The following is a 21,311-nucleotide window of genomic DNA, read 5'->3' as shown; positions in this document are numbered from 1 at the left end:
AAAAGCAATGGGATTGGACACTATTGTGCAGGCAGCAGGAAGAAATACCACACCCGCACAACACCACCAGCATTCCAGCTGAGAGGAGGCTGGGTGTGTGCCTGATGTGTCCATGGAAACAGTCTCCAATTCCCTGGGGTGTGTAGAGTGCAGGGCGGTGCAGACAGAGCCATGCAGAAGACATGGTATTCGAGGAGTTAGTGATGTTGAACAGCCATGCCTGCTCTGTGTGGCCTTGTGTTTAGGTGTGGAGAAGCTTGGATGTTAGCTTGGGAATCTGCAGTGTGGGAACCACTTGGAGTGCCCTAATCAGGCTTGTGCCACCCCTTGCTGTCTCTTATGCATGACATGATCACTGAATGGGTCAGCTAAGAAGGGACCAAGTGCTGTGTCATCTTGGCACCCTCCCTGCAGGTACTGATAGACACTGATGAGGTGCTCTTTAATTGTTTCTTCTGGAGGCTGAACAGGCCCAGCTCCCTCAACCTTTGCTCAAGAGAGATGCTCCACTCTATTCATCATCTTTCTTCCTCTGTGCTGGACACTCTCCCAGAACTCCACTTCACCCTTGACTCAGGAGTCCAGAACAGGACACAGCACTTCAGATGCGCCTTACTAAGGCAAGTGGAGGGGTGGGATCCCTACCTTGACCTGCTGGAAATGCTTTTCATAATGCACCCAGGGAAGCAACTGGCCTTACTGGCCTCAAGGACACACTGGTGGCTCATGGACAGCTTGCTGTTCAGCAGAACACCCTGGTCCTTTTACACAGAACTGCTTTCCAGTAGGTCAGATCCCATCCTGTACTGGTACATGGAGTTATTCCTCCCCAGGTGCAGGACCCTGCATTTCCCTCGGTGGACTTCCCAAAGCTTCCTCCCTGTCCATCTCTCCAGCCTGTCGAGGTTCCTCTGAAGGGCTGCACAGCACTCTCAGGTATCAGCCACTCCTTCCAGCTTTTTGTTTTCAGTGAACTTGATGAGGAGACTCTGAACCTCTTTCTCCCAGTCACTGATGAATAGAAAACTTGCAAATATAGCCCATAACATTAATAATGTATTTGATAAACTGGATTTGGACCAAGAGGTGACAGGCAATGATCCTGCCACACAGACCACACTGTACATGGAGCAGTCAGTGATCCACATAACACTCCATCTGAGGAGGCACAGGCTTGTACTGTGCTGTACATATTCCTTGGCCACAAAACAACCACAGACAAGTCGTTGTAACGGAGGAGCATGTGGGCAGCTCCCACGTGGCACTGGCTACTTCAACACCTGCCTGGCCTTGTCTTTATCTACAGGTGCACCAAGAACTTCCCACACTAGCATTTTTTCCTGTTTGACAGTGAGAATCAGGAGCATTGTTGAGTTCAATTAGATGGAGTCAGGGGAGCGCAGATTGAAAAGAGAAAGAAGGTGGAGAGAGAAAGGGAATAAGAGAGAACATGGGTTGACAAAAGTAAGTGTAGTGCAAGTAAGAGTTAAATACAGAGAGAAGCTTGGCATTGAAAGGAGAAAAGCAGGACAAATAACTCTCAGCCTCATAGAAGAGGAGGAAGGGAAGGGTAGGAAGCAGAGGAGGCAATGAGTGAGAAGTGATCAACCTTCCTGGTACAGCACCCATGAGGTGGAAAGCAGATCCTGTTTGTGCAGGGAGAAGTTTGTGCTCAGCTCTCTCAGCAGCCTCACCACTGTGTTCACTCTCTGCACAGTAGTATGTGCCAGAGTCATTGAGAAAGGCTTGCTCTATCGAGAGGGTGATACTGTCTCCTTGTATCTTGCTGCTCTTGAAATGGCTTTCAAAAGCCTTCTCCATTGTGGGATTACCACCTTCTATGGCATAACCCAGTCGGGTCAGACTAGAATTCTTCCCTGAAGGCAGCATGTACCAGTACATAGTACCACTGGAGGACTTCTTCTTGGAACATTCCAGATTCACGGACTGGCCTTCTTTTACCACCATGTCTGGGGACTGTTCCAGAGCCAATGCTGCAAGGAAAAGAAGGAGCAGTGAGATGAAGGAAAAAAGGGAAAAATGTGAACTAGGCACTGTGTGTTGGCAGGGAAAGGGATAAGAAGGAATTGGGCAGACTAGACAGCCGTGAAAGTCTGGGGACAACTCTTCACATCAGCAAAGGAATTTCCAATCTCTTTTCAGTAGGCAAGAGGCATTGCTGGACAGTTTGTGTCCAAAAAGAGGAACCATTGGGGGGCTGCACAAAAATGACAAATATGCAGCCTTTGCCAAAGATTCAGGGATTCCTGTCCACCTCATTCATTGCTTATCCACAACACATGAAGCTCTGCAGAATGAAGCACTGCCAGCAGCTGGCTACAGAGCTGGGACAGCAGCAGCATCGGGATCCATATAAATGCTCAGGGCTGAGTTGAGTTCACTTACCCACAGGGGCCAGCATGGCCACAAAGAAACAGCAGGAAAGCATGGGGGAAAAGCCCCTATCCTCTCAGCAACCTGCCACTTGGAGCTGCCCAAAGGTATGTGAAGAGGGAGCAGAGAGTGAGGGTGGGACATACTGGGGTGGGGCTGGCCAAGAACTGTGAGAAGGGATTGGCTGTCTGGGAACACTGGGCAATGACACAAACTAGCCCAGGAAAGCAGAGACCCTGCAGAGATGCAGCAGGGGAAGGGGCAGGCAGGGCCTGGCTGGGTGGGGAGGGAAGGAAGGAAGGAGTTGTATGGACAGAGCTGTGCTGAGGCTGCCTGGGAGGCTGAGTGTGTGCAAGGCAGAGGAATTCTGGCCACTGCTCTCCTCCTTCTGAAGGCCTTGGGAGATGGAGGAGTGAGGTGGAAAGGCCTGTCCAAAGTTATTTGCTTCCCTGGCAGGACTGAGCTTCTCCTCCAGCAGGAGATGGAGGGAGCCACTGGCATTCAGCCCATGAGAGCACTGGGGTCTAGAACGCAGCTGTATGGTGCAATATCCTTCCCTCATGCTCTGCCAGTGACAGCTCTCTGCTGCTCTGCTCACAGGCTGAGCAGACCCAGGCCACGGGCGTCCTCTCCACTGCACCCTCAGATGTTTTTGCTCTAAAGCATGTTCACGTGTCCTATCCTGAGTGGGACAAAATCTGCATAGGATAGCTGGGGAACCCGATAAGCGTTGGGATAAAAATCTGGAACAGTGGCAGGGGTTTAAGGAACACAGGGAAGGAGTGGCAGGCCATTGTGCAGAGGTCTGTTGGCAGCACATCTCCATCTTCCTTCTAGGGCCTGAAGATCTGTCTGGCAATAGGGAAGGAGAAACAAGTGGAAATGAGCAAGGATCCCTGGTGGAACTTCTATGTCATAATGCTGGGAAGGAGATGGAGGCTAGTGGGATGTCACTCAACTCAGTGTTTTTGTGAACTTTTGAAAAACTTCAGTAGAAGACCGGAAGAAAAGTATATGGGGATGCTCAGCAGAAGACAGGATCAACATGTGGAGACAGTGGCACAGTGCTGTGTTGTAAATTCTCTGTGATGATAATGTTCATAACAGAGTTTAAATTGTAGGTGAGCACCGCTAATCCTAAATTTAGGACTTTAACGTGTCTCGTGCTCTGCCAGGGAGCAGTTGCTCAAACAGCTGGAAGGGAGCATTTCCAGGACTGCTGACCCAAACTTGGCCAAAGGATATTTCCTTCCATTGAACATGATGCTCTGTGTTTGAACTGAGGGGAGTTGGCCAGGTGCTGCCTGTCACTGCTCAGAGACAGGCTGGGCACAGTATCAGTCAGTAGTCAGTGACAATATTGTGCATCACATGGATTTTGTTGAGTTTAATTTCTCTCTCCGTTCCATTTTATTACAATCTTTATTGATCTCTTTGTATCTCAACCAATGAGTTTTACCCTTTTTCCCCAGCCCACCAGGGGAACTAGGTAGTGAGTGAGTGGCTGTAGCACACAAGAGTTTACTGGAGTTAAACCACAACTTGAATGCCACAAAACATCTCCCTGTCCCCCCAGTTTGACATGAGCTACAGCACATCTGACCAAGGCTTTGTTTTACACTCTAGTAAGGAATTTCCAGCTTCTGTTCTAGATGGATGATGAAAATTTACATAAACATCAGATTTCCCATGGCCCTTGCAGTCTCTTGTAAACTGGAGATTGAGTGGAACAAGAAAGTCAGGGAAGCCCTCATGCCTTGCAGCAAGCAGCAGGGGATGTAGTGGATGGGCCAGACAAGATGCTAGGAAACACCAACAATCCCTGCTGGAAGCTTTGATTGGACATATTCCTTCTGGTCATTGTGGTGGTCACCAGGGACATTCCATGGCCAACCTGGGCTGTATCCTGCTGTGGGCAGGGACAATTCACAAACATCACACTGTTCAGGGCACAGGGTAGTGGTGTAACTTGGTGTCCCAGGCGCACAGCAGTGTTCCCATTCCCTGGAGGCCAGTGGGGTAAAGGCTAATTGGCCTTGTCCTTCCAGCTACTGGAGAAGAAAGGATCTGTGCAAAGCATTCCACACCCTGCTTCTCCATGAGTAGATGTAGCAGACATAGAGAAAGAAGAAACGGATGAGGATAAAGGAAATAGGAAGGTGTGAGAGGAAAGTGAGGAAAGGTCGAGGGACAGAAAATTTCGCTTTGAATGGCAGAGAAATGGGGTGAGACAGTGAGGGCAATGAGAGAGTCAAGAGATGATGCAGAGATGGGAAAGAATAGAAAAGCAGTTGCAGACCATGAAGAAGACAGATAGATGGACAGACAGACACAGAGACAGACATACCATGTTTTCTGATGAGCTGGAGGGCAAGTGAAGAAAATGGGTTACTGTCAAACACAGGGCTCAGTGTGTGCTGGTGGCAAATCCCTCTTTCTTTGCATGGAAAATGTTTGTGCTATGCTGCACCAGCCTTTCAGCCACTGTGGATCTTTTTCAGCACAGAAATATGTGCCTGAGTCATTGAGGAGGGCATGACTGATCTTCACAGACAAACGGTTGTTCTTGGTCCCATCACTCTGGAAGTGATTTTTAAATTCATTCTCAATTTCTGCTTTGCCGCCTTCCACTGAATATACAACCTGCTGCATTCTAGCACCCTTCTCTGTGGGTAACTTATACCAGTACATGTATATGAAATCTTTCCCTGATGCAGAACATTCCAGAGTCACAGGGTCTCCCACCCGGACAACTGTATCGGGCGATTGCTGAAGGGCCCAGCCTGGAAAGGAAAAAGCGAAGAAATGTTGGAAGTGAAATGCATTGAAGATGAAAAAAAATGCACATCACTGAAATATGTCATGGAGTAGAATGGAAGGGAATGGAATGGAATGGAATGGAATGGAATGGAATGGAATGGAATGCCACCAGGACATCGCAAAGTTATGGGACAGTGCCCTGTTCCTCAAAAAAAGACATAGAGGATCAAAAAAACCCCAAACTAACCCACCTAAAATGCAGCAGTGCCTCTTTTGAGAAATATAGACTATAGACTTCAGTACATTCAAGTGAAGTATTGAAATTGCACAGAAAATACAACTGCAGACCTTTTCAGAGTTTTCTGATATAATAGATGGTCTAGAAGTTCTCCTTGTTCATTGCCTCTCATTCTCCTGGAAGCCCTGGGAAAGAGCCCATGCCAGCAACTGGGGGCACAGCTGAGGAGGCAGCAGCAGCTCCAGTGCAGCTGTTCAAGAGGAAGGGAAACGTCCACTTACCCACAGGCACCAGGATGGCCACAAGGAAACAGGGGAAATCCATAGAGAAGGGCCACCTCCTTCCAGCAACCTGCTCCTGGTGACAGCACAGACACGGAGATGTGTAAAGAGAAAAGGTGGAGAGGAAGGGAGACGTCTCTCTGAGGGTGGGCAGGGCAGTGAGAGGGAGTCTGAAACGTGACAAGGCAGTTGGGTGTCTGGGAACGGTGGGGAATGACACCTGCAGGCAGTCATGAGGTGCATGTCCTCTGCTCCTCTGCCTTCCTGCTGGGTGTGAGTATGACTGTGCTGGAGTAGGTGGGAGTTCAGTGCAACCCTGAGAGATGAGAAGTTGAATCTCTGCTTTTCCCAGTCAGGCCTGACAGGTTGTGCAGGCATGGGAAAAGCTACTGACCTGTCAGCCTGGAATCTGTTTTAGCATGACGAAGAATAGTTCTGTAAATCTCCTTCTCTTGCTCTACAGGGGGATCTCAAGGAGAGAACAGGCTGTCTGGCTGTTGACTGGCACTGCCCCTTGAGAGACTGCACCTCGGAGAGATTTCTGAAGAGAAGGGTGTGCCCATGGCATCTGCTGGTACAGACTGATCTTGTCCATGCCAGAGAAGAACTGATATTCTCTGTGTATTTTATTGAAGCATTCTGCCAAAGTGCAACCGGACCCAAATGGATAAGGCTGGAGAAAATAATTTCTTCTGTGCACACAGCCGTGTCCACCAGTCCCAGGCAGAGGGAAATCACTGTAGGCAGGAAGAGAGGCTTCTAGTTTGTGTGCACTGAGTTTATGTACAGAGGTCTGACAGAGACTCTGCACATCCCTGCTGTGCTCTGTGACCAGCAAAGCACGGCAGGGTAAGAATGGCCCATTGTGGCAGGACAGACCCATGCAAGACACCCATCGAAGACATCAAGAGATTAGACTTCTCAGAGCGGTCCTGGGCTTTGCAGTGAAGATATTCCCTGTGTTTTTTCAGCAGGGGAGAGCAGCAATGTCTCAAGCCCCCAAGCCCTCTGCTGCATGTCGTCCTTGTCCTGCTGGCAATGCTTTTCCTGATGCATCCCAGGACACACCACTGGCCTTCTGGGCCTCAAGGACACACTTATGGCTCATGGACAGCTTTCTGTCCCAGATCCTTCTCTGCAGAGCTGCTTTCCAGTAGGTCAGACCCCATCCTGTACTGGTACATGGGGTTATTCCTCCCCAGGTGCAGCACCCTGCATTTGCCTCGGGGGAGTTCCCGAAGATTCCTCTCCGTCCATCTCTCCAGCCTGTCGAGGTCCATCTGAAGGGCAGAACAGTAGTCCCAGGAATCAGCCACTCCTCCCAGCATTGTGTTATCAGTGAACTTCATGAAAATACTCTCTACCCCTTCCTCCCAGTCACTGATGAATAGAACACTTGCTAACATAACCTGTAATTCGTGTAATTTATTTGATAAACTGGATGTGGACCAAGAGGTGGTAGGCAGTGATCCTCCCACACAGACCACACTGTACATGGAGCAGTTAATGATCCACATAACACTCCAGTTGAGGAGGCACAAGCTTGTGCTGTGCTGTACATATTCCTTGGCCACAAAACAACCACAGACAAGTTGTTGTAACAGAGGAGCATGTGGGCAGCTCCCCCTTGGCACTGGCTACTTCAACACCTGCCTGGCCTTGTCGTTATCTACAGGTGCACCAAGAACTTCCCATACTAACATTTTTTCCTGTTTGTGAGAATCAGGAGCAGGGTTGACTAGAGCCAACTGAGAGGAAGGCAGTGGAGTACAGATTGAAGAGAGAAAGAAGGCAGAGAGATAAAGGGAGAGAGAGAGAGAAAAGGGTTTGACAGAATTAAGTGTAGTGCAAGTAAGATTTAAATGCAGGGGGGGGCTTCACGTGGCAAAGAGAGAAAGCTGGACAAATGAAATCTCAGCCTCTGAGGAGGAAGGGAAGGGTAGGAAGCAGAGGAGGTAGTGAGTGAGAAGTTATCCCCCTGCCACCTGCAGCACCCACAAGGTGGAAAGCAGATTGTGTTTGTGCAGGGAGAAGTTTGTGCTCAGCTCTCTCAGCAGCCTCACCACTGTGTTCACTCTCTGCACAGAAAAATGTGCCAGAGTCATTGAGAAAGGCTTGCTCTATCGAGAGGGTGATACTGTCTCCTTGTATCTTGCTGCTCTTGAAATGGCTCTCAAAACCCTTCTCCATTGTGGGATTACCACCTTCTACTGCATAACCCAGTCGGGTGAGACTGGAATTCTTCCCTGACGACAGCATGAACCAGTACATCACTCTGTTGGTGGATTTCTTCTTGGAACATTGCAGCTGTACAGAATGGCCTTCTTTTACCACAATGTCTGGGGACTGTTCCAGAGCCAGTGCTGCAAGGAAAAGAAGAACAAGCGAGATTAAAGAAAAAAAAGAGCCATGTGAGCTAGACACTGTGGGTTCGCAGGGAAAGGGATGAGAAGGAATAGGGCAGGGTAGGGAGCCGTGCAAGGCTTGGGACAGCTCTTCACATCAGCAACTGAATTTCCAATATCTCTTCAATAAGCAAGATGCATTGCTGGGCAGTTTGTGTCTAAAACTAGAAACTACCTAGGGGTTGCACAGAGAATGACACATAGACAGACCTTACCGAACATTCAGCGGTTCCTGCCCACCTCATTCATTGCTTATCCACAACACATGAAGCTCAGCAGAATGAAGCACTGCCAGCAAGTGGCATCAGAGCTGGGACAGCAGCAGCATTGATTTAAGTAGGTGCTCAGGGCTGAGTTGAGTTCACTTACCCACAGGGGCCAGCATGGCCACAAAGAAACAGCAGGGAAGCATGGGGGAAAAGCCCCTATCCTCTCAGCAACCTGCCTCTTGGAGCTGCCCAAAGGTATGTGAAGACGGAGCAGAGTGAGGGTGGGACATACTGGGGTGGGGCTGGCCAAGAACTGTGAGAAGGGATTGGCTGTCTGGGAACACTGGGCAATGACACAAACTAGCCCAGGAAAGCAGAGACCCTGCAGAGATGCATCAGGGGAAGGGGCAGGCAGGGCCTGGCTGGGTGGGGAGGGAAGGAAGGAAGGAGTTGTATGGACAGAGCTGTGCTGAGGCTGCCTGGGAGGCTGAGTGTGTGCAAGGCAGAGGAATGCTGGCCACTCTCCTCCTCCTTCTGAAGGCCTTGGGAGATGGAGGAGTGAGGTATAAAAGCCTTATATATGCCCCTTAAATTCTCCCCTGCACTCTCCCAGTCATGCCCAGACCTGCCTGCTTCAGTTCCTGCCTGGCCACTCCACTTCCCACCCAGCTGTGATGGCTCTTGTTCTCCATGCAGCACCGTGAGCACAGCAAATAACACCAGTGAGAGGCAGAGCCCTGAAAAACACCACAGCAGCCCAAGCACTCAGCCTTGTGAAGGCTCTCATGGCCTTTGCAGTAGGAGTGATAGGAGAGGAGAGGAAGGGAAATACCTGTGAAGAGCCGAGGGACAATCACTGCCCTGGCACGGGAAGAGAGAGAGGATCATGTGTGGGCCAAAGGGAGAGCCATGAGGGTGAGAACATTGTGAGGATCAGGGAGAGGGTGACCTCTCCTTGGTGAAATGAAGTAGGCTAAGTTCCTGCAGGGATGGCTTCTCCCTGGGACCTGGGCCTTGCTGGGGAACCCAAGGTGTCTCACTGTGTTGCTGCCTCTGGCATAAGGGCTTTTGGAAGTTCTCTTCAGGAACAAACTTCCTTTGGGAAATTCAGGGATTGCTCAGGGACTGAGACCATCTGTGCCATTGGCTGCTCTGCCCTGTGAAGTGACCTGTTCATGGTGATTTTCTTTCCTGGCAGGGCTGAGTTTGTCCTCCAGTGGGTTGTGGAGGCTGCCATGGGATGCAGCCCATGAGAGCACTGGGGTCTAGAAAGCATCTGTATGGTGCAGTTTCTTTCCCTCGTGCTCTGCCAGTGACACCTCTCTGCTGCTCTGCTCACAGGCTGAACAAACCCAGGCCACTGGCATCCTCTCTGCTGCACCCTCAGATGTTTCTGCTCTGAAGAACGTTCATATGTCTTCTCCTGCACAGGACAAAATACACATAGGATCACTGGGGAACCTGATGAGCACATCTGTGACAGTGGTAAGGGTGAAAGGAACACAGGGAAGGAGTGGCAGGCCATTCTTCAGAGGTCTGCTGGCGGCACATCTCCATCCTCCTACTTGTGCCTGGTGCTCTGTCTGACAATAGGGAAGGAGAAACAAGTGGGAAATGGGCAAGGATCCCTGGTGGAACTTCTATGTCATATTGCTCGGAAAGAGAAGTTTAGGGGGTGTCTCCCAGCTCAGTGTTTCTGTGAAGAAAAAACATCAGTAGTAGACCTGAGGTAAAGTGTATGCAGGTGCTGAGCAGGAGACAGGATGAACAGGTCAAGATCGTGGCACAGTGCTGTGTTATGAATTCCCTTTGAAAATCATGTTGATAACAGAGTTTAAATTGTAGGTGAGCACTGCTTACCCCAAATTGAGGACTTTGTCATGCTCTGCTCGACAACAGGTACACAAGCAGCTGGAAGGGAGTATTTCCAGGACTGCTGGCCTAAACTGGCTAAAAGGATATTTCCTCCCATAGAACATGATGCCTCAGTATCTGAACTGAGGGGAGTTGGCCAGGTGCTGTTTATCGCTTCTCAGGGACAGGCTGGACACAGTATCTGTCAGTAGTAAGTGACAATATTGTGCATCACATGGATTTTGTTTATTTTTATTTCTCTATCTTTTTTTTTAATACAATTTTTATTGCTCTTTTGTTATCTCAACCCAAGAGTTTTACTGTTTTTCCCATCCCACCAGGGGAAGCGGGTAGTGTGTGAGTGGCTGCAGCACCCAAGGGGCTTAACGGGGTTAAACCACAACAACTTGAATGCCACAGAGCATCTCCCTGTCCCTCAGCTTTCGTATGAGCTACAGCACCTCTCACCAAGGCTTTGCTTCCCACTCCAGGAAGGAATTTCCAGCTTCTGTTCTAGATGGATTAGGAAAATTTACATGAACATTGGATTTCCCATGGCCCTTGCAGTCTCTTGTAAATTGGAGATTGAGTGGAACAAGCAAGTCAGGGCAGCCCTCGTATCTTGCAGCATGCAGCAGGGGATGTAGTGGATGATCCAGACAAGATGCTAGGAAACACCAACAATCCCTGCTGGAAGCTTTGATTGGACATATTCCTTCTGGTCATTGTGGTGGTCACCAGGGACATTCCATGGCCAACCTGGGCTGTGTCCTGCTGTGGGAAGGGACAATTCACAAACATCACACTGTTCAGGGCACAGGGTAGTGGTGTACCTTGGAGTCCCAGGCGCACAGCAGTATTCCCATTGCCTGGAGACCAGTGGGGTAAAGACTAGTTGGACTTGTCTTTTCAGGTGGTCCTGTAGAAGGTGCTGTGCAAAGCATTTCACACCCTGCTTCTCTATAAGTTGATGAAGAAGTCTGAGAGAAAGAAGAAAGATATGAGGATGGAGGAAATAGGAAGGTGTGAGAGAACAGAGAAGAAAGGGCAGAGAGACACGCAATTTCCCTGTGAATGGCAGAGAAATGAGGTGACACAGGGAGGACACAAAGAAAGGAGACTCAAAAGGTAATTCAGAGATGGAAAAGAATAGAAAAGCAGATGGAGACGATGCAGAAGACAGACAGATGGACAGACAGACACACAGACACTCAGACATACAGACAGGGTTTTCCTGAAGTGCTGGAGGGCAAGTGAAGAAAATGGGGTACTGTCAAACAGAAGACTCACTGTGTGTTGGTGGCAGACCCTGTTTGCCTGCAGAAGGTTTGTGCTATGCAGCACCAGCCTTTCAGTCACTGTGGATCTTGTTCAGCACAGAAATATGTGCCTGAGTCATTGAGGAGGGCATGACTGATCTTCACAGACAAACGCTTGTTCTTGGTCCCATCACTCTGGAAGCGATTTTTAAATTCCTTCTCAATTTCTCCTTTGCTACCTTCAGCTGAATATATAATTAACTGCATACTGGCACCCTTCTCCATGGGTAACTTATACCAGTACATGTTTATCATATTTTGCCCTGATGCAGAACATTCCAGAGTCACAGGGTCTCCCACCCGGACAACTGTATCTGGTGATTGCTGAAGGGCCCAGCCTGGAAAAGAAAAAGAGAAGAAATGTTGGAAGTGAAATGCATTGGAGATGGAAGAAATGCACATCCTTGAAGAGGGGAATGGAATGGAATGGAATGGCACAAGGATATCAGAAAGCTATGGACAGTGCCCTGTTCCTCCAAAAAAGAGACAAGGGATTTAAAAACCCCAAAATAACCAACCAAAAATGCAGTAGTACCCCTTTTGAGAAATATAGACTTGAGTACTTTCAAGTGAACTATAGAAATTGCACAGAAAAACAAATGCAGAGCTTTTCAGGGTTTTATGATATAATAGATGGTCTAGAAGTTCTCCTTATTCATTGCCCCTCATTCCCCTGGAAGCCCTGGGAAAGAGCTGAGGAGGCAGCAGCAGCTCCAGTGCAGCTGTTCAAGAGCAAGGGAAGCCTCCACTTACCCACAGGCACCAGGATGGCCACAAGGAAACAGGGGAAATCCATGGAGAAAGGCCACCTCCTTCCAGCAACCTGCCCCTGGTGACAGCACAGACACAGAGATGTGTAAAGAGGAAAGATGGAGAGGAAGGGAGACGTCTCTCTGAGGGTGGGCAGGGCAGTGAGAGGGAGTCTGAAACGTGACAAGGCAGTTGGGTGTCTGGGAATGGTGGGGAATGACACCTGCAGGCAGTCATGAGGTGCATATCCTCTGCTCCTCTGCCTTCCTGCTGGGTGTGAGCGTGGCTGTGCTGGAGTAGGTGGGAGTTCAGTGCAACCCTGAGAGATGGGAAGTTGAATCTCTGCTTTTCCCAGTCAGGCCTGACAGGTTGTGCAGGCATGGGAAAAGCTACTGACCTGTCAGCCTGGAATCTGTTGAAGCATGACAGTAGTTCTGTAAATCTTCTTCTTTGCTCCAAAAGGGGATCTCAAGGAGAGAACCGGCTGTCCTTGGCTCTTCACTGCCCCTTGAGAGAGACTGCACTTCTGAGAGATTTCTGAAGAGAAGGGTGTGCCCATGGCATCTGCTGGTACAGAGAGACCTTCTCCATGCCAGGGAAGAACCGATACTCAATTTGTCTCCTCCTTGCAGCACACTGCAAAAGAGTGACAGGTCCCAAATAAACAAGGCTGGCGAAAATCAGGTCGTCTTCTGTTCACACAGCCTTGTCCACCAGTCCCAGGCAGAGGGAAATCACCGTAGGCAGGAAGAGAGGCTTGTAGTTTGTATACACTGAGTTAGTGTACAGAGGTCTGACAGAGACTCTGCACATCCCTGCTGTGCTCTGTGCCCAGCAATGCACGGTAAGAATGGGTAAGAATGGCCCATGATGTTGCTCTGGCCCTGGCTCAGCTGAGCATCCCTAGCCCATTGCACAGTGGCAGGGCCTCATGGGATGAGTCGTGGGAGTGAAATAGCCCTACAGTCAGGGTAACTAAAAAGAGTGCTCCCCGGCAGCCTTGAAGTGAGACGCCCAGCTCGTCTCCCTCCCACATTACATATAAAGATTAATTCTAGAAAGTTCGTCTTTGTTTGCCAATGCTGTGTTCTGTGATTGGAAAATTCAAAGTTCTGTACCCTCCCCCCTTGTTCCCTCATGAGATTAAGTTATTGTCAGTCCAGAGTTTTGTGTACCCCATTGGCCCTTTTGGTCTCCCCCCTCCCTTTTTTCCCGTTTTTATAAGCTGACACACGACGCAGAACCCAGCTTTCGAGTCGCTGATCCAGTCCCGTCCCGTCCCTCCTTCATCTCCCCTTACCATTTTAATAAACCTCCTGGACCACCGATTTGACTGCCTGCGTCTCTTGCCTCTGATCCCGATCTCCGGGTCGCGCCGCTCCCCCGAGAGCTCTGCCTTTTCCCGACCACCCCGCCTCCCTCCGAGAGCAAACTGCCCTGTCGGGGCTCCGAAATGTCAGCCAACCCAGTCCCGATCTGAGTCAGGGGGTTGCGAACACCATCACCATCCGAAACATCAGGTGATCGGATTGCTCAGTGCGGTCCTGGGCTTTGCAGTGAAGGTATTGCCCTGTGTTCTTTCAGCAGAGGAGATTGGCAGCAATGGCCCCAGCTCCCAAGCTCTCTGCTGCAGGTCTCAGTGTGTCCCATTGCATTCATTTCCCCAGGGTGCCTAGAGGAGATCCAGGGAAGGCCTCAGATTCCTCTCAAGAAAAGGGAGAAAAAAGCAAAGAAAGTGGGCTACATTGTGCAGGCAGCAGAAAGAAATACCACATCCTCACAACACCACCAGCAATTCAGGTGAGAGGAGGCTATGCCTCATCTGAATTTCAGAAGGTTCCTCCCTGTCCATCTCTCCAACCTGTTAAGGTTCCTCTGAAGGGCTGCACAGCCCTCTCACGTATCAACCACTCCTCACAAATTTTGCTATCTGTGAGCTTGATGAGGAGACTTTCTACCCCTTCACTCAAGTCATTGATGAATAGAACATTCAAACCTGTTGGAAACTTCTATTTGCTGCACAGCTTGCTAATATAACATGTAATTTTTATTACATATATATTTGCTGAAGATAAATTGTATGTGGACCAAGAGGTGACAGGCAGTGATCCTGCCACAGAGACCACACTGTACATGGAGCAGTTAGTGATCCACAAAACACTCCAGCTGAGGAGGCACAGGCTTGTGCTGTGTTGTACATATTCCTTGGCCACAAAACAACCACAGACAAGTCGTTGTAGCAGAGGAGCATGTGGCCAGCTCCCACTTGGCACTGGCTACTTCAACACCTGCCTGGCCTTGTCTTTATCTACAGGTGCACTAAGAACTTCCCACACAAACATTCTTTCTGTGTGAGAGTGAGAATCAGGAGCAGGGTTGAGTTCAATACGATGAAGTCAGTGGAGTGATGATTGAAAAGAGAAAGAAGAAGGTGGAGAGGGAAAGGGACAGAGAGAGAACATGGGTTGACAGAAGTTGAAAGGAGAGAAAGCAGGACAAATAACTCTCAGCCTCTGAGAAGAGGAGGAAAGGAAGTGTAGGAAGCAGAGGAGGTAATGAGTGAGAAGTGATCAACCATCCTGGTGCAGCACCCATGAGGTGGAAAGCAGATCCTGTTTGTGCAGAGAGAAGTTTGTGCTCAGCTCTCTCAGCGGCTTCACCACTGTGTTTACTCTCTGCACAGAAAAATGTGCCAGAGTCATTGAGAAAGGCTTGCTCTATTGTGAGGGTGATACTGTCTCCTTGTATCTTGCTGCTCTTGAAATGGCTCTCAAAACCCTTCTCCATTGTGGGAGTACCACCTTCTACTGCATAACCCAGCTGGGTGAGACTGGAATTCTTCCCTGAAGGCAGCATGAACCAATACATAACTGTGTTGGAGGATTTCTTCTTGGAACAATCCAGATTCACAGACTGGCCTTCTTTGACCACCATGTCTGGGGACTGTTCCAGAGCCAATGCTGCAAGGAAAAGAAGAAGCAGTGAGATTAAAGAAAAAAGGGAAAAATATGAACTCGGCACTGTGGGTTCACAGGGAAGGGATGAGAAGGAATAGGGCAGGGTAGGAAGCTGTGCAACGCTTAGGACAGCTCTTCAGATCAGCAACTGAATTTCCAATCTCTCTTCAAAATGCAAGGTGCATTGCTGGACAGTTTGTGTCCAAAACTAGAATCTATCTACGGGCTGCACAAAGAATGACACATAGACAGACCTTGCCGAACATTCAGGGGTTCCTGCCCACCTCATTCATTGTTTTTCCTCAACCTTTGAAGCTCAGCAGAATGAAGCACTGCCAGCAAGTGGCATCAGAGCTGGGACAGCAGCAGCATTGATTTAAGTAGGTGCTCAGGGCTGAGTTGAGTTCACTTACCCACAGGGGCCAGCATGGCCACAAAGAAACAGCAGGGAAGCATGGGGGAAAAGCCCCTATCCTCTCAGCAACCTGCCTCTTGGAGCTGCCCAAAGGTATGTGAAGAGGGAGCAGAGAGTGAGGGTGGGACATACTGGGGTGGGGCTGGCCAAGAACTGTGAGAAGGGATTGGCTGTCTGGGAACACTGGGCAATGACACAAACTAGCCCAGGAAAGCAGAGACCCTGCAGAGATGCAGCAGGGGAAGGGGCAGGCAGGGCCTGGCTGGGTGGGGAGGGAAGGAAGGAAGTTGTATGGATAGAGCTGTGCTGAGGCTGCCTGGGAGGCTGAGTGTGTGTAAGGCAGAGGAATGCTGGCCACTGCCCTCCTCCTTTCGAAGGCCTTGGGAGATGGAGGAGTGAGGTGGAAAGGCCTGTCCAGAGTTATTTGCTTCCCTGGCAGGACTGAGCTTGTCCTCCAGCTGGTTGTGGAAGCTGCCATGGGATTTAGCCCATGAGAGCACTGGGATGTAGAAAGCATCTATATGGTGCAATTTACTTCCCTCATGCTCTGCCAGTGACACCTCTCTGCTGCTCTGCTCACAGGCTGAGCAGACCCAGGCCACTGGCGTCCTCTCCACTGCACCCTCAGATGTTTCTGCTCTAAAGAACATCCTTATGTCCTATCCTGAGTGGGACAAAATGTGCATAGGATAGCTGGGGAGCCCAATGAGCAGGGGGATAAAAATCTGGGACGCTGGCAGGGGTTTAAGGAACACAGGGAAAGAGTGGCAGGCCATTGTTCAGAGGTCTGCTGGCAGCACATCTCCATCCTCTTTCCTGTGCCTGGAGCTCTTTCTGACAATAGGGGAGGAGAAACAAGTGGAAATGGGCTAGGATCCCTGGTGGATCTTCTACGTTACAATGCTGGGAAGGAAAAGTTGGCTAGTGGGATGTCACTCAACTCTGTGTTTCTGTGAAGGAAAAACTTCCAGTAGAAGACCTAAGGAAAAGTGTATGCAGGTGCTCAGCAGGAGACAGGATCATCTGGTAGAGACTGTGGCACAGTGCTGTGTTGTAAATTCCATATGATTATGAAGTTGATAACAGAGTTTAAATTGTAGGTGAGTACTGCTTACCCCAGTTTAGGATTTTCCCATATCTCATGCTCTGCCACGGAGCAGATGCACAGACAGCTGGAAGGGAGCATATCCAGGAGAGCTGACCCAAACTGGCCAAAAAGATTTTTCCTCCCATGGAATATGATGCTCTGTGTGTGAACTGAGAGGATTTGGCCAGGTGCTGCCTGTCACTGCTCATAGACAGGCTGAGCACAGTATCAGTCAGTAGTAAGAGACAATATTGTGCATCACATAGATTTTATTGAGTTTAATTTTTGTCACCCTTCCATTTTATTACAATCTTTATTGCTCTCTTTGTATCTCAACCCAAGAGTTTTACCCTCTTTCCCATCCCACCAGGGGAAGGGGGTATTGAGTGAGTGGCTGTAGCACCCCAGGGGTTTACTGGGGTTAATCCACAACAACTTGAATGCCACACAACATCTCCCTTTCTCCACAGCTTTGATATGAGCTACAGCACTTCTGACCAAGGCTTTGCTTCCCACTCCAGTATGGAATTTCCAGCTTCTGTTTTTGATGGATTAGGAAAATTTAGGTGAGCATGACATTCCCCATGAGCCATGCACTCTGTTTTAGACTGGAGATAAAGAGGAACAAGCAATCAGGGAAGCCCTTGTGTCTTGCAGCAAGCAGCAGGGGATGTAGTGGATGGGCCAGACAGGATGCTAGGAAACACCAACAATCCCTGCCAAAAGCTGTGCACAGATGCTTTCCTCCTGGTCATTGTCCCACCAGGGACATTCCATGGCCAACCTGGGCTGTATCCTGCTGTGGGCAGGGACAATTCACAAACATCACACTGTTCAGGGCACAGGGTAGTGGTGTACCTTGGTGTCCCAGGCGCACAGCAGTATTCCCATTGCCTGGAGACCAGTGGGGTATGGACGAGGTGGTCTTGTCCTTCCAGATGGTGGAGAAGGAAGGTGCTGTGCAAAGCATTCCACACCCTGCTTCTCCATGAGTAGATGCAGCAGACTGAAAGGAAGGAGAGATGGATGAGAATGAAGGAAACAGGAAGGTGGGAGAGGAATGACAAGAATGTTCAAGGGAAAGACAAAGATATTAAAGGATGAAAGTGAGAAACAGTCTGTGAATGGCAGAGAAATTGGGTGATGCAGCGAGGGCAAGAAGGAGAGTCAAAAGGTAATTCAGACACGGAAAATAGAAAAACAGTTGGAGACCATGCAGAAAACAGATAGACAGACAGACATATCTCATCTCTCCTGATGAGTTGGAGGGCAAGTTAAGAAAATGGGGTACTGTAAAACAGAAGACTCACTATGTGTTGGTGACAAATCCCTGTTTGCCTGGAAAGGTTTGTGCTATGCTGCACTAGCCTTTCAGTCACTGTGGATCTTGTTCAGCACAGAAATATGTGCCTGAGTCATTGAGGAGGGCATGACTGATCTTCACAGACAAACGGTTGTTCTTGGTCCCATCACTCTGGAAGCGATTTTTGAATTCCTTCTCAATATCTCCTTTGCTACCTTCAGCTGAATATATTATTAATTGCATACTGGCACCCTTCTCCATGGGTAGCTTGTACCAGTACATGTTTATCATATCTTTCCCTGATGCAGAACATTCCAGAGTCACAGGGTCTCCCACCCGGACGACTGTATCTGGTGATTGCTGAAGGGCCCAGCCTGGAAAGGAAAAAGAGAAGAAATGTGGGAAGTGAAATGCATTGGAGATGGAAGAAATGCACATCCTTGAAGAATGGAATGGAATGGAATGGAATGGAATGGAATGGAATGGCACAAGGATATCAGAAAACTATGGACAGTGCCCTGTTCCTCTGAAAAAGAGACAAAGGATTTAAAAACCCCAAAATTACCAACCAAAAATGCAGCAGTACCTCTTTTGAGAAATATAGACTTCAGTACTTTCAAGTGAACTCTAGAAATTGCACAGAAAAACAAATGCAGAGCTTTTCAGAGTTTTCTGGTCTAAAAGTTCTCCTTGTTCGTTGCCCTTCATTCCCCTGGAAGCCATGGGGAAGGAGCACTGCCAGCAACTGGGGGCACAGCTGAAGAGGCAGCAGCAGCTCCAGTGCAGCTGTTCAAGAAGAAGGGAAACCGCCACTTACCCACAGGCACCAGGATGGCCACAAAGAACTGGTGGAAATCCATAGGGAAAGGTCACCTCCTTCCAGCAACCTGCCCCTGGCGGCAGCACAGACACAGAGATGTGTAAAGAGGAAAGGTGGAGAGGAAGAGAGACTTCTCTCTGAGGGTGGGCAGGGCAGTGAGAGGGAGTCTGAAACGTGACAAGGCAGTTGGGTGTCTGGGAACGGTGGGGAATGACACCTGCAGGCAGTCATGAGGTGCATGTCCTCTGCTCCTCTGCCTTCCTGCTGGGTGTGAGCGTGGCTGTGCTGGAGTAGGTGGGAGTTCAGTGCAACCCTGAGAGATGGGAAGTTGAATCTCTGCTTATCCCAGTCAGGCCTGACAGGTTGTGCAGGCATGGGAAAAGCTACTGACCTGTCAGCCTGGAATCTGTTGAAGCATGACAGTAGTTCTGTAAATCTTCTTCTTTGCTCCAAAAGGGGATCTCAAGGAGAGAACCGGCTGTCCTTGGCTCTTCACTGGCACTGCCCCTTGAGAGACTGCACCTCAGAGACATTTCTGAAGAGAAGGGTGTGCCCATGGCTGGTACAGACTGATCTCCATGCCAGGGAAGAACTGATACTCTCTGTGTATCTTTATTGCAGTATTCTGTCAAAGTGCAACCGGACCCAAATGGAAAAAGCTGGAGAAAGTCATGTCTTCTTCTGTGCACACAGCCTTGTCCACCAGTCCCAGGAAGAGGGAAATCACTGTAGGGAGGAAGAGAGGCTTGTAGTTTGTATGCACTGAGTCTGTGTACAGAGGTCTGACAGAGACTCTGCACATCCCTGCTGTGCTCTGTGCCCAGCAATGCACAGCAGGGTTAGAATGGCCCATCCAAGACATCAAGTGATCCGACTGCTCAGGGCTTTCCTGGCCTTTGAAGTGAAGATGTTCCCCTGTGTTCTTTCAGCAGAGGAGATTGGCTATGCCTCCAGCTCCCAAGCCCTCTGCTGCAGGTCTCAGTGTGTCCCATTGCATTCATTTCCCCAAGCTGCCTAGAGGACATTTAGGGAAGACCCCAGATTTCTCTAAAAGAGACAAAAGCAATGGGATTGGACACTATTGTGCAGGCAGCAGGAAGAAACACCACACCCGCACAACACCACCAGCATTCCAGCTGAGAGGAGGCTGGGTGTGTGCCTGATGTGTCCATGGAAACAGTTTCCAATTCCCTGGGGTGTGTAGAGTGCAGGGCATTGCAGACAGAGCCATGCAGAAGACACGGTATTCGAGGAGTTAGTGATGTTGAACAGCCATGCCTGCTCTGTGTGGCCTTGTGTTTAGGTGTGGAGAAGCTTGGATGTTAGCTTGGGAATCTGCAGTGTGGGAATCACTTGGAGTGCCCTAATCAGGCTTGTGCCACCCCCTGCTGTCTCTTATGCATGACATGATCACTGAATGGGTCAGCTAAGAAGGGACCAAGTGCTCTGTCATCTTGGCACCCTCCCTGCAGGTACTGATAGACACTGATGAGGTGCTCTTTAATTGTTTCTTCTGGAGGCTGAACAGGCCCAGCTCCATCAACCTTTGCTCAAGAGAGACATGCTCCACTCTATTCATCATCTTTCTTCCTCTTTGCTGGACACTCTCCCAGAACTCCATTTTCCCCTTGACCCAGGAGTCCAGAATGGGACACAGCACTTCAGATGCGCCTTACTAAGGCGACTGGAGGGGTAGGATCCCTACCTTGACCTGCTGGAAATGGTTTTCATAATGCATCCCAGGGAAGCAACTGGCCTTATTGGCCTCAAGGACACACTGGTGGCTCATGGACAGCTTGCTGTTCAGCAGAACACCCTGGTCCTTTTACACAGAGCTGCTTTCCAGTAGGTCAGATCCCATCCTGTACTGGTACATGGAGTTATTCCTCCCCAGGTGCAGCACCCTGCATTTGCCTTGGTGGACTTCCAGAAGGTTCCTCTCTGTCCATCCCTCCAGCCTGTCGAGGTCTCTCTGAAGGGCTGCACAGCACTCTCAGGTATCAGCCACTCCTTCCAGCTTTTTGTTATCAGTGAACTCTATGAGAAGACTCTGAACCCCTTTCTCCCAGTCACTGATGAATAGAACACTTGAAAATATGGCCTGGAACTTTAAAAAAGTATTTGATAAACTGGATTTGGAACAAGAGGTGACAGGCAATGATCCTGCCACACAGACCACACTGTACATGGAGCAGTCAGTGATCCACATAACACTCCAACTTAGGAGGCACAGGCTTGTGCTGTGCTGTACATATTCCTTGGCCACAAAACAACCACAGACAAGTCGTTGTAACAGAGGAGCCTGTGGGCAGCTCCCACTTGGCACTGGCTACTTCAACACCTGCCTGGCCTTGTCTTTATCTACAGGTGCACCAAGAACATCCCACACTAGCATTTTTTCCTGTTTGACAGTGAGAATCAGAAACAGGGTTGACTAGAGTTCAGTAAGATGGAGTCAGGGGAGCACAGATTGAAAAGAGAAAGAAGAAGGTGGAGAGGGAAAAGGACAGAGAGAGAAC

At 49.4% G+C, this 21,311-nt stretch overlaps 1 long non-coding RNA gene across 1 annotated transcript; it reads left to right on the top strand.

Moving 5' to 3' along the window:
* Window positions 1-8,408: 8,408 nt before the first annotated feature.
* Window positions 8,409-11,852, top strand: LOC146445115 (uncharacterized). The gene is made up of 3 exons (XR_014853718.1): window positions 8,409-8,542; window positions 9,629-9,772; window positions 11,733-11,852. It is a non-coding gene; the product is annotated as an uncharacterized LOC146445115 (long non-coding RNA).
* Window positions 11,853-21,311: the final 9,459 nt, after the last annotated feature.

Source organism: Lichenostomus cassidix, chromosome 1 (genome assembly GCF_008360975.1).
Source record: "Lichenostomus cassidix isolate B80296 chromosome 1, HeHo_3.0, whole genome shotgun sequence".
Lineage (NCBI taxonomy): Eukaryota > Metazoa > Chordata > Aves > Passeriformes > Meliphagidae > Lichenostomus > Lichenostomus cassidix.
This window is presented reverse-complemented; position numbering and strand designations above follow the sequence as displayed.